This window comes from Acipenser ruthenus, chromosome 11 (genome assembly GCF_902713425.1).
Source record: "Acipenser ruthenus chromosome 11, fAciRut3.2 maternal haplotype, whole genome shotgun sequence".
NCBI classification, from domain to species: domain Eukaryota; kingdom Metazoa; phylum Chordata; class Actinopteri; order Acipenseriformes; family Acipenseridae; genus Acipenser; species Acipenser ruthenus.
In genome coordinates this window covers 42,923,649-42,942,353 of record NC_081199.1, presented here as the reverse complement: position 1 = coordinate 42,942,353, position 18,705 = coordinate 42,923,649, and positions in this window count along the sequence as shown.

Sequence of the window (18,705 nt, the reverse complement as noted above, 5' to 3'; positions counted from 1 at the left end):
ATGAAACTGTTTTAGACTGCCACAGAGGTACCAACTGCCTTCAGGTGTTCAGCATCGACTGCTTGGCAGAGCTAACCTTGTAGAACAGAACCAGGGATATGTAGTAAATTGCATTATGACAGTAAACATTTCCCTCCTAATTCTGATGCCATTAGGGCTGATGGATCCATCACATCCAATCAGAATACGTTCTGTGCAGCCGCAGGCAACCTATAAAACCAGGCTTTGTGCACTGTGGGTGCTGTGGTTATTATAATTGTGTTTTCTGACAGACTTTTATTTTTTTTCATTTTCTCTCTGATCTGGAGTTAAAAGATTCCCGTTGCCTGTATTCCTACCTCTTTCAAAGTTAGCCAGCAGATCTCTCCTGTCCTTTTCTAGCTGACTGGCTCCCAATTGTTTAGAGGATTGATTATGTCCAGTATAAAGCACATCCTAGCCAGACACAAGACCTTTTGGCTGAGCCACTCAAATCCTCAAGTCATGCTCACCACTGCTGCTGCTGGTCTCTAAAGTGCACCCCCCTCGCAGACCGGGAGTGTCACACAGCACAGATTCTGAAATACACAACAAGCAACACTCTGTCTGTAAACAATTCTAAATGAATGCTGAAAATCCAGTTTACTTTCAATTCTGTATATGTGTGGAATACTTTACAATGTTGATTCCAAGTAAATAGCTTAGTGTGTGTGTGTGTAGGGAGGATGCATGGTAGCGAAACAGTGAAGCAGCAAGTTGATTGATAGATGCCGATGATCATTATGCACTGTCACATATAAGTTAAATTAGGTAGGTATACTGTACACTTTAGATGGACAAAAAAACACAAAAATTACATAACTATATGAATCCCGGTAGGATCACTGTGCCTTTTCATTGGCAACCGTCAAGGCAGTACAAAACCCGTCGCGGTGGCAACCCAATTGTTGAGATGGTCAGAGTGGTTGTGGTGGCTGTCAGCTGGGCACGCTTGTTTAGGAAATCGTAATGCAGGTTAATCTTGACATGTTGGTTCAAGAAAAAATTATAATAATAAAATACGTATTACTGAAGCAACAATAAAAAAAAATTAAAAATAGCAAATGTTTGTGTTTTGCTGGTTTTCTTGCCCGTGGTATTGGGAGCACATGGGTCAGCAGGCACAGCATTGCACCTGTAGAAATGGGTGCCGGCCCAGCTGGCATTCCAGGAATCTACAAGACAGGCTATCCTAAAACATGAGCTACGCTTCTGCTGTGTTTTGTGTGAAACAGTATTAGCTCACCCGCAGTGTCTGAGTTAGCTAGACAAGACTAAACCCAGCACCCCGAGGACAGTCTGCTACTCACACCCAGAGGGAACATGAATCATACTTGCTTAAAATAAATAATAATTTAATACTACTGTGTACTTCCAGAGTTTGCTGCTATGTCCTACCATGGATCTTTGAAGTTTAGCAAGAACATTATTAAAAGTCAGTAGTAAACAAAAAAAACATTAAAAAGCTAGAAATCCTGCAATAAAAAAGTCAAAAGAAAGAAGCCCATGAGTTGCACAGATGCTCAGATGCTCATCTTGCTCCTGCTTAAAATCCCCAGCCCTGTACTGCCCCCTCCCACCCCCCCCTCCCCTCCTCGCTGTGCCCTGTGCTGTTCTTCGGGGTTAAATGCGAGCTCTCTTGTTTTCCTCGCCCCCTTCCATTTCTCACGGAGCAGGAGAAAAGCTCTTGGTGAATTATTTATCCCACTTAACCACCAAGCTTTGACTGTGAATCCAGGCAGACATAAGAAAACCCAGAGTGGCAGCGTGATAGCCCAGGCAGGCCTGCACTGGAGGGGGAGGAGGGTGGGGGAGGGTGGAGGAGGGGGGGGGGGGGGAATCAAGTTTTACCGAAATGTGTCATGTGAGAAGACATGTCCGGAGACTCCTGAAGGAGTAACAACCAAGGGTTTCAAATCTTTTTACTTTACTTTACTTTGTATTGGAGCAACCATATCAGTGTGGAGTAGTGGTTAGGGCTCTGGACTTGACCGGAGGGTTGTGGGTTCAGTCCCCAGTGGGGGACACTGCTGTTGTACCCTTGAGCAAGGTACTTTACCTAGATTGCTCCAGTAAAAACCCAACTGTATAAATGGGTAATTATATGTAAAATAATGTGATATCTGTATAATGTGAAATAATGTATAATGTGATATCTTGTAACAATTGTAAGTCGCCCTGGATAAGGGCGTCTGCTAAGAAATAAATAATAATAATTGTGATTCACATCATCTGGCTATTTGCTGTAATTTGGGATATTGTAGATATTGTTCAAGGAGCATGAACCATCCTGTTGCTACCTGGTGCCTAATCATCTGAGAGAAACTGGCATACCTCACAGGAAGGGACTACTTACCAAGAAGTAACTGGATTTGCATTTTGGAAATCTGCATATCCTAATTTAATCATGCTTTATTTTAAGGGCCCTTTTTTGTTGTTTATTAACTGTTAACAAACATTGTTAATTTTTAGCTAGGGTTAATAAAAACCTGATGTAATTTGCTAAACATTACTACAGTAACAATTTGAACTGATTACAAGCATATGATCAACTGGGTATTGATCATCCATAGGGCTCTGATATTTGATTGATCATCCATAGGGCTCTGGTGTTTGATTGATCATTCATAGGCCTCTGGTGTTTGCATTTTTAGCTGACCTATTATATATTATTAACTAACAGTAAACAGAAAATAAATAACGTACATTAACATGTTTATTAGCTGTTTGTTAACAGTTAATAAACAAGAAAATGGCCCTTAAGTTAAAGCGTGAACCCTAATTTTATATACATATATATAAACAAGCAAGTACATTTTAACGCAAGATAAAAAGGGGTCTGTGATAATGTAGTGCTAATGGTAGCTGGAGTAAAATAAATGGATTTTAAACTACTTTTTTTTAATTCATTTTAATTACTCTTTTAAGGGATATTGGGGTGTCAAGAATAAGATAAACTCTGGATGCAGCAGCACAGTGCAGTGCAAAGCTGTAAACAGCACTTTAGTATCTCAGATGTTCTTTACTTGAGTAACTAGGTCTTCTTTGGACTGGTTCCCATTTGATATTAAGACAATAAGAAGTAATATATAGCTGGCAAAAGTAATCTGGTAATGACTCTCAGACTGTAAAGCGTCTTGAGCCGAAGCCATAGGCACTAAAGGTACCCTGAAGGACCTTACCACATGGCACTCATGAAAAATATCATTAGCTTTTCTTCATTGCACTGTTGAAATACAGTACTGTGCTCTCCTCCACTGTTGAGTAAAGGGCTGTATAAATGACTCGGGACTCTACCAGCTCATATATCACAAGTCCCATTGCGTGTCCTCAGTATACTGTACTGTATATATAGCTAATGGTATAGATTTCATTAACATTGCTCATCTTTCACACTGTTAATTGCATGCCCATATACATTTCCCTTCAGATAACTGAATTGGAGATCCCTTTATGAATGTTTACCACAGTATTCTTGCAGTTTTACCCTGATTATACTGTGCATTTACCATAGTGCACCCTCGTTTGTCATGTTTATTAATATGCTTTACCATACCTCGCTATTCTTCACAATGCTACCTATGCTTTACCATGCTTTCACTATGCTGTTTAACACTATGCTATGCTTTTACTATAGTAAACTTTTATAAGGGTTATTGCTGTTAGACAGCGAGTACAGTAATACATCCTTCAGTCACCATTAACGTGCATGTGATATGTAACGAGGTGTTAATAAAACGCTTTGTGAAGACGTTTTTATTTGACTGGTTTGTTTTTCTTGTTCAACCTAACCTTCTGGTGGTAAGTCATGTTTACTTATTGGTGTGTGTGTGTATATATACTGTATATTTATAAATAAGTGCAAAACAATCATAATCTACCACTTTACAAGAGAAAATGTTTTGAAGGCTTTTCTTAGAAGTAACCATTGCAGAGGCCAGTGTGATCCAGCAGCGTGACAAACACGCATCATGAGATTAGACTCAACCACCCCACCCCACCCCCCAGGATTTGAACTCAAGACTCAGGAGCACAGAGGGTCGATGCAATGCACTTCCAAGCACAGTGTGCTCTCCTGAGGTAATCTCTTTTCCAGGTGTGCACTGATATAATGGCGTCACCAAGCTTTGCACGATATTGTATTTACAGCTCCAGCTTGAGCTTCTTGTGTCCCGTGTGAGTGCACAACAATTGTGACAGCATTTCAGGGTTAGTTGTGTTTGCAGTGCAGAGCCATCACAAGTGCAATTGTGTGTACGTACACATGTATGTACTATGTAACTGCTATGTAAATACAGAGTCATTAGAGACACTTGATGTAAAGTGTTTCCACTTTTTGTTTTATCAAGGCTACACAGCAGACAGACTTGCAGGCTCCAGTCACTCAAGCTCACACATGATTTCACTGTTGTGTATTTTTCATGTGGAGCTTCTTGATAACTGTACGGAATAGCTCCTTTTAACTTTGTTTACCTTTTACAGTTTAAAGTAAGATAATGCCTAAACAATAAAATGTATCATTTTCTAAAGCTTCTGGGTTACCGGTATATCATTTAGCAGTGCAGACTTTACACTAGAATCCTTTCAGTTAGCAGAGCGGACGCGTTAGAAACTACCAGTGGAGCTAGTGAAGCGGGCGTGTTGTAAACAGCGCCACACCTGGTGCGGCTGATACCTGCAACACATCCACTACTGTCCCAACTGACTCCAACAGTGACAACTCTGACGTCTACTCTCCCAACTGACTCCAACACTGACAACTCTGATGAAACCTGTAACACTTCTACTACTGTCCCAACTGACTCCAACACTGACAACTCTGATGATACCTGTAACACCTACTACTGTCCCAACTGACTCCAACACTGACAACTCTGATGAAACCTGTAACACTTCTACTACTGCCCAAACTGACTCCAACACTGACAACTCTGATGAAACCTGTAACACTTCTACTACTGTCCCAACTGACTCCAACACTGACAACTCTGATGATACCTGTAACACCTACTACTGTCCCAACTGACTCCAACACTGACAACTCTGATGATACCTGTAACACTTCTACTACTGTCCCAACTGACTCCAACACTGACAACTCTGATGATACCTGTAACACCTACTACTGTCCCAACTGACTCCAACACTGACAACTCTGATGATACCTGTAACACCTACTACTGTCCCAACTGACTCCAACACTGACAACTCTGATGAAACCTGTAACACTTCTACTACTGTCCCAACTGACTCCAACACTGACAACTCTGATGATACCTGTAACACCTACTACTGTCCCAACTGACTCCAACACTGACAACTCTGATGAAACCTGTAACACTTCTACTACTGCCCAAACTGACTCCAACACTGACAACTCTGATGAAACCTGTAACACTTCTACTACTGTCCCAACTGACTCCAACACTGACAACTCTGATGATACCTGTAACACCTACTACTGTCCCAACTGACTCCAACACTGACAACTCTGATGATACCTGTAACACTTCTACTACTGTCCCAACTGACTCCAACACTGACAACTCTGACGTCTACTCTCCCAACTGACTCCAACACTGACAACTCTGATGAAACCTGTAACACTTCTACTACTGCCCAAACTGACTCCAACACTGACAACTCTGATGAAACCTGTAACACTTCTACTACTGCCCAAACTGACTCCAACACTGACAACTCAGACAGAATGCAGAAGCAACACCGAGACCCCCCAGGTTATGAATTGTAAGTGTTAAAAGGGGGCTCTCATCTCCTTAAGGGTGCTTTAGCCCCCCCGGGCACCCCTGTATTTTGAACCCTGCAGTTAGCAATCACAATGACAATTAGGAGCAACACAGTAGGCCAATGCTAATTCACTGATGCAGTGCACCAGGATATACTTTACAACTGTGCAATCCTTTAAAAAAAAAAGAAAATCTGCGTTCTTTAAATCTTGTTTCAAATGAGATATGCCTATGCAGCATAACCAGGAACCTGGCATTAAAAATAGCAACTAGTTTATGGAAAGAAATGTGTAGTACGAGATTAGTTTATTCAGTGGGGTGGAGGCTGTGCATTAACAGCTTCACATGCCACAAGCGGACCTATGAATTTAGTGCCACACTGCACTGGTAGCCAATGGAGACTAATTAATATTGGGTTGGCGTAGTTGGATCTACGAGTTTTCATTATTAAATGGGCAGCTGCATTTTGAATTTGCTGCAGAGGCTAAAAATGCTGCACTGTGGAGGAAGACGGAAGGGATGGTAATGCATCGCCGAGATCCAGACAGACGTGGGGGGACTGGAGAGTGAGACAGCACCTTGCTGGAGTGTTACGTGACTCTCAGTGTTACAGAGTTGCATTTGGAAACGAATACAGCCACGTGAGCCGTGAATGGGAATCGTTTTTTTACATGGAATCCGCTATCCGTTCAATACTAATGACCAAAGAACAAATCACTGTATAGGACATTAATTTGCTGGTTTTTGATGCATAACAGCCCTCCGCCCCCCACACCCCCTTTCCCTCTTCCCCCTACACACACACACACACACACACACACACACAGCCCTCCGCCCCCCTTCTCCCTCTTCCACCCTACACACACACACACACACATCCAGCCACCCACCCCAGCTCCCTCCCTCGCACAAGCCGCATTTCACCCAGCAACAGCTGTCAGACTGGGCTGGCTGCCATCTCTGTATTGATCCAGTTACTGCCCGGGTCCATTAGTGCCCTGTGCTGCCCCTCCAGGATGCAGACTGTCTGTGGGGAGCTATCACTCTGAATAAATTATAATACAGGCCCTGGCAAACAGCACAGGAAATACAATTAAAGGCATACTCGTCTCTTTTGTCTGTTGACAAATCTCCGCAGGAGGATGTCTATTAGTTTCAAAGCAGAATACTGATAAGGGTCATTTCAGTACACTGCACATGTGTTTTTTTAATTTATTTATTTTTTTTATTTGTATTTGTTTAGTCATTTATTTACCAGAGGCGAAAAACAGGTGTTCTATGATACAGAAATACAATGTGACATCGGTCAAATGTGCTTTTATTTGTTTGTTTGATTATTGTTTGTTATTAATATGCAATAACAGTACATCCAATACAGTAGTGAACAAAGACATTAAATCTCTCTCTCTCTCTCTCTCTCTCTCTCTCTCTCTCTCTCTCTCTCTCTCTCTCTCTCTACTGTATATACTTTAAATATATAAAAACATATATAGTAAGGCTAGTGGTAAAATTGTTAGTGGAATAAGCTATTACTGGGAACTTGGCCTGGTTGGAAATTCCAGTGATGATCAGCACTGGCCTATGTTGGCAGCTTGCTGGTTTAACTGGTCATGCTGGTTAGAGAGGTTTCATGCTGGGTGAAGGGCTTGTTAAGCTGGTCCATGAAATAAGCAGTGAATTTAAAGTCAGTACGGTAACTCCCAGAAGGACAGATGGAACAGCAGGTGAAGAACTGACTAAAATAAAGAAATAAATAAATTCATCTTTTGTCTTCCTGTCTTGCTCTTTTCTTTTGTATGCCCATGCTGTAGTGTACATGTCTTTCAAAGCAGATACTAATTAGAACAGAACATTTCAAATCAAGTAAAACATTTTCTTGCTCTTTTCTTTTGTATGCCCATGCTGTAGTGTACATGTCTTTCAAAGCAGATACTAAGTAGAACAGAACATTTCAAATCAAGTAAAACATTGTCTTGCTCTTTTCTTTTGTATGCCCATGCTGTAGTGTACATGTCTTTTAAAGCAGATACTAAGTAGAACAGAACATTTCAAATCAAGTAAAACATTGTCTTGCTCTTTTCTTTTGTATGCCCATGCTGTAGTGTACATGTCTTTTAAAGCAGATACTAATTAGAACAGAACATTTCAAATCAAGTAAAACATTGTCTTGCTCTTTTCTTTTGTATGCCCATGCTGTAGTGTACATGTCTTTTAAAGCAGATACTAAGTAGAACAGAACATTTCAAATCAAGTAAAACATTGTCTTGGTACATTAAGTAGGTTATTTATTTTCATTGCTGTTGAGATAAACACTAGATTAATGTTTTATTACTATTTCATTAACCCCTAAGTGTTTATGCCGGCATGACTGTGTCTGTCTAATAAAACTGAGACCCCTGACAATGGCTTTCATACAGCCAGGGCATTATTGAAATAAATGTATTCCATTATAAAGAATCCAATTAAATCAAAGATGGATTGAAGAATAAAGAGGTAAGCTTGTGCCTACTTTAATTACGTATCTGATTCAAGTGATTAGTGCGATGACTGAGTGGTAATTAATGAATAAATACATATAAATTGACACTTAAATGCTCCCCCTATTCAGGGCTCTGTGGGTTATTGATAGCAGTCTTGTTTAGTTGAAGGCTATGCGGTAATAATGAGAAAAAGTGTGAAATATGGAACAACACTTTCATAATAAAGACATCATTTAAATACACAAGGCTATTATCCAATTGTACAATATATCAAAGATGGCATATTAAGCAAAAAAAAAACTGATGATAGTTAATTAAAACCCATCATGAATTTAAACTAAGCTATAGTAATACATTAATATAGTAATAAGGCTTCAGCATTTTTTTTTTAATATAATTGTGCTGTATTGAAATCAGATCATGTACTGGTAAGTTATTATTTTTTTTTAAATATTGTATTTGTTTTTAGGAAATCCAGTTAAAACCCAGATAAACTGCAACACAAAATAACTGAACTGGTGCACCTGTCTAAATGGCTATTCTGGCACACTGCTATTAACTTTGTCAAGCTGCTGTACATGGTAGGGTGTGCTTTGTTCTGAATCTCCTCTTCCATGACTTGCATCTTTGCCCCTTGGGTGTACCCTCTGTCTTGAGTTTAAAGAAGTAGCTTGATCTGACATGGTTTAAACAATTCATAATTTGCTTCAATCACCCTGCCCCACTCTATCTGAAACTGCCTTCTGTTCTTACTTTCTCTCATACAGTAAACCAGGGATTAGTTCAGTAGCCCATTCTGTACCTTCAAAGTGCAGTAACATGTTGCCTGTAATGTATTGACCAGAACAGGGGGTTCTTAAGAGTTGCTCAGTGGTTCAGAGTGCTTTTATAAGGGAGTAATGGTTTGTTTTGACCACACGTAGATCTTTGTTTAGTGTGTTTAACACTACCAGCGAATGCAACAGGATTGTCAACCTGTTTATTTTAACCCATTAAGTACCTAATACATTGGCCACACCTGTGATTGCTGGCAGAGGCAGATTTAACCCCATCCCTGCCAACCTTACATCCCCACACCCCCACTATTTACAGCAGCAGGGCTTCTGCCCTGCCACAGACCCCTTTTGACATTTAACAAAGGGGCGTAGACACTCACAAACGCACTCTCACACACAGCCACAGACAGAAGAGCACTCACACGCACACACACACTCACACTCACACACACACTCACACTCACAGAGGAATCTAAATGCATGGATTTTTAACCTTAAACTCATAAAGTGGAATGGAATGGATTGGTGGCCATCTCCCTACTGCTGTGAATGAAATATCCCGTCATTGCTATGATGGCCACAGTTGTTAAAGCTCTCAAGTGGAATGAGCTTGGACAGGCTCAGCCTAGGTGTCACTTTACATTAAATTGCAGTTATGTAGTGCACTGAAGCCCCCTTTTCCAGTCTATTAAAGAGGCTATGCAAAGGTCACACACCGTGCCATGTTTCTATTAGGAGTTCATGGAAAGTCAGCAGTGGCCTGACACATTCCTGGATAATGAAATCTGGGGAATGTTAAAGGTGAAGACGTTATTATCACCAGGAGGACCAAGAGCAAAGGTTATCAGACCAAACTGCGTTCATGTGCTCTACAGAGTTGCTTTAAAATCGCTTGTTAGAAGGGTGAACAATGTAGACTTGAGAGTTTAAGAAAACACCCTGACAGCTCAGAGTCCAGTAGCAATGATTCCCAAGGCCCATTCATGACTTTTTAATGGATGGTGGAAATAATGCCATTCTCCTCTCTAAAGAAAAGGCAACCCTTTTCCAGAAGGCTTAACCTCTGTAAGAGATTGTTGAGTTTGTTTTAAGTAGGTGACTGAAGGACAGGTTCCCCTTGAAAATTGATATATATACTGTATATATATATATATATATATATATATATATATATATATATATATATATATATATTTAGTGGCTATATAACAGTACTGTATGAGGATGGGGAAGCACTGGTAACTGGCTTATATTTCAGCATGTACAGTACATGTTTGTATGCATCTCTACAGTATTATTGTCCTTCAGCAGGTTGAATTATCAGTTTAATTTTATTATATATTTTTACACAAGCAAATCACTTTTCAGCTGATCTTAGTCCTAAAGGCACTTTGAAAATATAACTTTGTTATTGTTGTTGTTTCTCAGATAGACACCTGAGTTGCACGGCATTTTTGTTGCTCTGTTTTATGAAAGAACAGAGCACCCTTTCAAAAGTCTACCAGTTTTAACCATGCTACCATATGCATGCACCAAAGCTTTCTCTGTCTATATTCTTCTATGCTTTTACCGTGGCATACAGCAGTAAGCTTTTAAGGCTAAAAGTATAGAATAATATCTGAAGGATTTGACCAAAGCATCTGATAAAGTGAATAACCTGTTTATCTGCAAACAGCGCTCTGAGGCTTCAGTGGTTCTTGTCAGATAAAAGTGGTGTAGTCAATCAGTGTTGAGTCAGAAGCAGCAGAAATGAATATCCACTAGAAACTGTCCTCAGGGCATCAGATGATTCTAGGGTGTTTGCCCAGCACTCCCACCTTTCATTTCCCAAACTCTGCACCTCTACGACATCAACCTTCCCTGACACTAACCCAACCCCAACCCTAAATCCTAACTGCAACCCGACCCCTAACCCAACCCCAACCCTAAACCCAAACCCTAACCCTAACCCTTTACAATCATAGGATGCCCTGATGACTGTTTCTAGTGGATATTCCTTTGTGCTGTGTGCAGGCAGTAGGTATCAGTGAGTGCTTTGATTACACAGTCATGAAACAACCTGAAGCTCCAGGGGGCTGGTCCTGGGCAGCAACTATATTATTGTCACTGTTCAGCTCCCTGACATCCCACTAAATTACACAGAGCAGACTGAACACTTCATTCAGCTGGGCCAGTACAGTATACAAGTACCCACTCAGCAAGGAGTCAATCATGTCGAACGTCACTCAGCACTGTGCCGTCTTATCAGGGATCTCACTAGAAAAGAGAAAAATATTGATATCATTCCTGAAATCTGATCGAAGCCACCAAGATACATGTTACTGCAAGTTGTCTTGGACGTCACACGACTTCAAGCAGCGTTAGTGGTACCTAGTTAGAGCACGATCCTGCATCTCTTTTTACAGTCACAGCAGAAACTTCAGACAGGGGTTTTTATCAAGTACGTTTCCTAATGCCTTCAGTATTGATGCATACTCTGTTTTCAATGACAATTTCAATGTTTCTCGAAAAAATCCAATGCATAGCTTTGCATCTAAATATAGAGCTACGGCATGCAGACAAACTGTGCCCATCTACTTAGGCTCAGTAAAGACAGCACTGCAATGATTGTTAGTTCTGTTAGCTGGTTGTCGTGTTTTAATGTTCGGGTTCACGTCTTGCATGTGATATGCACGGTGCATATAAGAAAGTTACACCAGGCCTGACCAGCACATTTCCTAGGCTGCACTGCACACGCATTGTTTAAAATTCAAGGGCAGGCTATACAGTGTGAGTCAGCTTCTTTGACCTGCCTTCTTCTGACTGTGGTGATTTCATTAACACAGCAGTAACCTTGTCTTGGAATTGATCACAGCACGGCTGCTGGGTCTTCAGTGGCTTTGGTTTTAATACACACTGTTGTATTTTCTATTTTAAATAATCAAATGGATGAGTTATGGATGAATAACATGATAGAAAACACATGCAGGGGCCGATCAAGACTATTTATTTGTCCCTTTGATGTACAGAGCACGTCAATGTCTTGTTATGTATTGTTAAGTAGTTAAGGGTTAATGAGTAAGCCTATGTGTGATTCAAATGTGTTTATTTGTTTTGAGAAGCAGGGATGTCTGTTACCTGTACACCAGGATAAACGTGGGTGAAAAAAGCGGTGAATTAATGTTAGCAGCACACTGACAGACTGAATGGAGCGACTGTCAGGGCAAGAGAGCATATCCAGCCTGAGCTGTTTGGCTTGTAGCGTGTATCCTGAGAAGCTCCTTTATCTGTTCAGTACAGACGCGAGCTGCAGTGCGGCGTAGGGAAGGCAACACAGAGGTGTTTGAGTGGCAGGCAGTGAAACTGCTTGGGGGGAAAAATCGCCTGGACACACGCAATAGAAAGAAAATATATCAAAACAATGGCAATTGTGTTGGAAAAGAAATCACACTAGACACAGGGGGCAGAAACAGCAGTGAGGCTTTAAGTCAGGGGGCTTTCACTGACAATTTCACTTTTCAATTGGGCTAACCACTGGAGGGTCTGAATGCTGCCAGTGTTTAGAAAATGATCAAAGTCATGCAAATCAAACAGCAGATACCCTATTTAAATGACAGCAGAACCCTTATAAAAGTATACCACAGTATTTTTTCACATATTTTTGCTTTACCATAGTTCTCTATTCTTTACAAAGCTTACCTATGCTTTACTATGCTTTCACTGTGCTTTATTACACTTTGAAGTGCTTTTCTGTGGGAAAATGTTATAAGGGTTAGTTTACCATGGTTTATTTTTAGTATGCTTTATCATACCTCTCATGCTTTCACTGTGCTTCATTCCACTTTGCTGTGCTTTTACTGTAGGTGTCCAGATCTGGTGCTGCTCAGATCAATCCTATTATTCAGACCCTTTTACTTTACTTCATCCATGACTTTAAGGCTGTTGGAAATCACTACCTGTTTGTCACCGCAGTGCATTCTGGCCCTCAAGCCCCAGAGCCCTCCTGGGTTTTTTCCTCCTGCACCCTAGCTGACTGAACTGAACCAATCTACCATCCTTCCAGGTCTTAATCACTTCATTATTTAATGATACCTAGAAAACCTGGAGGACTCTGGACGTTAGGACATTGCTGAACTGCTCTGAATTCTTCCTGTTGCCTGCTCTGTTCTACAGCAGCATTCCTGCTGCACGCCCATTATTTGACATGCAGAAAAGCTGTGCAAAACACTCTTGAATGCATTGTTTATCATCCTATGTGCACACCTGTTTCCAATACTCCAGATATGCGTGGGCAGTAGCTGTTGACGTTTTGTAGACATTCGCCTTATCGTGCAACAATTTGTCGATAGTGCTGGAATTTCTGCTGCTTGCATATTTGCGACAGTGTTGACACGGGTCATGGAGCTGATGCCAGTTGTGTTGTCAGCGTCAGTTTGAGCATCTGTTGTCTGGATGTTAAGGCAGAGACCCTGCAGTCATTTCTGACATAGTTATCCAGAGGTCGTGCTGCGCTTTGAAAACCCGCGTTTTAGACATGCCAGATCTATAAATCTATGTGTTTTTTTTTTTTTTTCGTTTTTTTTACCAATTGTAAACAGACTAGGTCTGTGACAGCAAGCATAATTATGTATAAAATAGTAACAATAGCTCCAGTGTGTTCCAGCTACATACAGTTTTGTGGACAATGGCACCAATCTTATTTTTAATAGTAGAGGCATTTATACTGTGCTGTATGAATCTATATGTGATCTTGCTGTGTAGGACTGAGCAGTGTTCTGGAGGCACCTTGCGATCTGCACCCTCCTCTGCTCGGCATCAGCAGCAGAGCGCTTTAATGGAATCGTAGGTGACAAGTTCAGCTTCCATTCCGGGAAGCACACTTTGCTGACCTACTTACCCGGCGCTGTGCTGGAAAAAAGGCATCTTTTATAGATATATTAACTCCACTTTACCAAGTGGAGGAGAAAACCTCACTTGCCCATTATCCACATTACATAATTTCTGGGCATGGTGCCAATGCCTGGTTGGTACCAGGCGGACAGATTATGAGTGCCAGTGACTCAGCCTGTTGCTGACTAGCCTCTGGACCCTGGAGGGCACTAACCCAAGTGCTGATTAATTCTGGAATAAGACTCCCATTCCTGGTTTTACTGTGAGTTCGGTGGTAGGAAAGTGGAAAATGGAAATGTAACCAGACCACAGCAGCATGGAAAACTACAAACCTTGTCTATCTGTGTACTTAGAAAAAAAAAGGAATTCCCTGGGATTTGCAAGTTGACAGGCTGCGGAGTACTAACCTGTCATGAACTAGTCTTGTGCAGACACTGCTTGTGTAACTGATGGCCATTACGATTACTTCATCAAGGCTAGATGTGTCGTTGGTGCGTACACGGGAGAGTGGCATGGCATTTCTGTTCATATACTCTCAGTGTCAGAAACAATACTGCTGTGCCGGCGCCACCCTACTGTGCTTCCCCACCCCTCTTCTCATGGCATTCCCGGCACGGCTGTGCATCACGACACCTCAGGGAGCTACAGTTTCAGTGGTTGAGGCTGGATTCGCATGCCATGATGTGTGAAAGAATGTTGTTTTGGTGTTATTGGTTTACCTGATTGATCCTGCATATCGCTGGTATTACCATTCCAGGGGGTTATTAAGTTGGAATGCAATGCATAATTCTGCACTGGATTTTTTGCTTTGAGGAATGCTTTTTTAACCACAGAGCAGCAGCTCATAGTGGCATACTGACTTAATGAATACCCTGCATGTGCCTTAAAGATACAGAACAGGGCTTGAGTAGGTGATTATACAGTAGCTGGTAAAGTCATATGTGAAATAATACATGAAATCATTCGATTTGTTATTACTGTTCATTTGTTTCTTTTACTGGATATCTCCCTGTGTGCGAGCGCTCAATCTCTGAAGTCTCAGGGCAGTGCTTTGCCCCTCGTAACTCATTCATGTCAAAATTCCTGCTGCATTCACACCCAGAAGATAAACAGATATGAAACCTTGCACAACATAATAGGTGGGGCTAACCAGAGAGTCAATCTGCTCCTGCTCACAAGCTGATTAAGATTCCAAAGTGAGTGTGAGGGTGACATGAAATGATATCAGATGTACCCACAAAACCAAGGACTGTTTTAATGTAAATACATGGAAATCAGTTTGGATCAGTCCACTATGTTTTTTCCTCCGCAGAATCCATTGAAAATAGGGTGCACCATGCCTCTAATGATTCACTGGAAGGTCTAGGATGCAATATGAAGAATTCTCACAAGTCACTGCAGTTGTGTAGCTGTAAGAGCAAGAGTGGATGAAGAAATAGGCTGATCAGAGTGCTATAACGCACGTCCACGAATAAGGAAGATTATGTAATAGTACATAAACTACCTAAAGATAATAAACTGGTGATTAGTGCAGAAATCACAATTGTCTTGTACATAGCCCCCGGCTGCCTTAAACAATCATTTGTAATTGATGTAGAACCATGATGGTTGATTAAGTTACAGATTACTCAGGTTACTCTATAGTTAGGGGGGTTCTTTTCTACATGCTTCAGTGGTCTGCTTATCTTCAGCCATTAGTGAAGCAATACCTGGTTACCTGCATAGATCAAGACCACAGGCCATCGACACAGAGGAAATGTCTGAAAGGGGATTTTCTTTGCTCTGTAAATGGGGAAGAAAGGATCAGCTTCTGCAATACATGGATGGTTTTTGATTGCATATTCAGTGTCTGGGTTTGCAGCAAATGAAGAGGTAGTTTTGTTACCAGATTGCATTACTGTCCTTCTCTAGAATGTCTACTGGGGCCGCTCCCCTCTGCGGAGCTCTATCCACTGTATTAGAGCCACGTCTGCATAGTAACAGGTGCTGGGTGGGAAAGGTACTCCTCCAGTCTTAGGGTTGTGTTTAGGACCTTACAGGGCATTGTGGTGAGCACAGAAAGCTGTGTACACACAAGGAATCATCCCTGCAGTCTGGGTTCTTAAAAGGCATTGCCGCAGACTGCTGCCTATGATCGGTATTCGGCAAATGCACGTTGCTGAGCATGCTGTATTGGGCTTGCATGGGATGCATCCGCAGCACAATATCAAATTGAACTAACCAGGGGTTTGTGACAGATCAACAAGAAAGCAAGCATGTCAACAGTCTGCTGATTTGCACTGAAGCTGGTGTTCTTGCGCTGACATACAGTCTAAAGATTATCAACCAGTTTATCTGTTTTTCTGCTCTTTAAATGTTGCTGTGGTGTGGATACATTTCCATGTTGCTGTGGTGTGGATACATTTCCATGTTGCTGTGGTGTGGATACATTTCCATGTTGCTGTGGTGTGGATACATTTCCATGTTGCTGTGGTGTGGATACATTTCCATGTTGCTGTGGTGTGGATACATTTCCATGTTGCTGTGGTGTGGATACATTTCCATGTTGCTGTGGTCTGGATGCATTTCCATGTTGCTGTGGTGTGGATACATTTCCATGTTGCTGTGGTGTGGATACATTTCCATGTTGCTGTGGTCTGGATACATTTCCATGTTGCTGTGTTTTCTAGATTGTAACAATAAAACTACGAACATTTTGATCTGAAATAAGTGCAGTCTTTTCTTTTAATTTAATCAACTATCCCTGTTTTCTTGTTTATTTTTGCACGTGTTTTTGAGGAATTTTTCCTCCCAGTTATGATCCGGTCCCATCTTATTCCTCTAATAATCCCTCACAACGCAGACCTACTAAAGAAAGCATTTCTGTCTCCTTTTCTGACAAGTTACTATTTTCTTTCATTCATAATTTATTCCATCTTCTGATTTCCTCCATTGTAATACTGACTTTCCTTTGTTCTGTATTTTCTTCCTTATGTTTCATCACCGGCGAGCGCAGACCAAATTAACAGAGAGAAAATACAGTGCTGTCAGTCCAGCATATTTCATAAGCACTAAAACTAATCACAAAAAAACCCAAGTAATATATTATAAAGCATAGACTGACAGGGGCAGCTTCATAAACAACCCACCATTAAAACAAACAAACAAACAAACAAAAAATACATTGTTCCTGTGCAGATCACAAAAACTTGTACTCAGGATTGTACACAGGAACTTCCATTAACTTTAGAATTGAGCTGTATGTTATATTCACGGGATGAGATGTGCAGGAATTCTGAAAAATCCTTAACACTGATTGGTTGATTTCTCATACGTAATTTATAATTGGGTTTCCAATTGGGTAGAAACACAAAAGGTTGTTGATGAGCGAGTGGACTTTGCAAAGTCTTGGGCAAAGGGCTCGTAGCACAGCAGAAATGTTCTGAAATGATCTGTCTGAACATTTTCAGCAACACTTGAGTACAGTGCGCCATTTATGATTCAGTTCATTGATAAAGAACAATGGCTTGAAGTGCTGAAGGCTGTAGAGTCCAGCTGTTTCTTTGGCACTCATGCAATGCCTGACTCACAGCCAGCCCAGCTGTGGATTGGAAATCTGTTGAAAACCTGGAGTCCGAAGGGGTTGGAGGCCTGATCATCAGCATGTTTCTGTGAAGAAGCCACAGATATGTTACGAATACTTGAGGGAACAGCTTCAGGGGTTAAGCCTTATAATAGCAAGTGATAGAAACCAGACTTAGGAGGACTAGCAGTTCTCAGCAACAACAGTAAGATCTTAATTTCATGAGACACAGAACTACCCCCTGCATGCTAAACTACAGGAGCACTGTCAGTGCAGTTACATTTTCATATCGTATCGACGGTGGGGGGTAGAGCGAGCGACCCAACATGGTGGCTTTATCTGGAATTGCTTCAGTCCACTAAATCAGATCACACTATCTCTCTGTATCCTTTGCATGTACAGTAACTTGTTGGGGGGGGGGTGGGGGGAGGTCCTTTTAAAGTTTTTTTTTGACACAGCAGCGCACCTGGGCTGGAGAAGGGATCTATCTTTCTTTTTATCATGCCTGTGATCTGGTGATCTTCGGCACACCATGTTAATGTTGTGAGAGATTATTCATGAGCAATCTGAATAAACTAGAATGAACAGTGAGTCCTTTATTGCAATCTTTACAGCCTCCTGCAATACTGTCTACATTTGCTGTGGTGGGCAGAGACTCATTAATGCAGAGGGCCTTATTTACTTACTCTTTATGCAAAAAGTTGGTGTGACCTCATCGGAAAGCAATTGCACCATTTGTGTTCTGCGTGTAAAGGAAGTCTATGAGGCATCCTGTGTCCAGATTTTTAACATAGGTCCATTGTTGTACCATTAGCACTACTGTTTTGAGCGTGCACACGGTCTGGTTTTGAGCAAATCACCAAGCGTGTCCCGAGTTTTAGATTGGCACCCTCCCTTGGTTTCAATTTTATCATGTGAAATAAGCAAACACATGTGCAGGAGCTGTCTCTGTATTACACATTTACAATAAGAGCAAAAAAAAACAAGATACTTCTGCCCAAATAATCTGCCAAATGTCTGTCTGGCAGGAGTTCAGGTCATTAGAATAAACTGTGTGGGATTACATTGGCTGGCAGTTGTGTGTTTCAGCAACTAAAGACATTAACTAAATAAACCTCCTGATATTCAGCACTTGGGTGATATCCCAAATACACACAAAAATTCGGTAGAATTTTAGCACCCAGGCTTCGGCTTAATGCACAAAGCCTAACCCAGGACCATTAAACCCTCCTATCTTAAATCATCAGCATAAA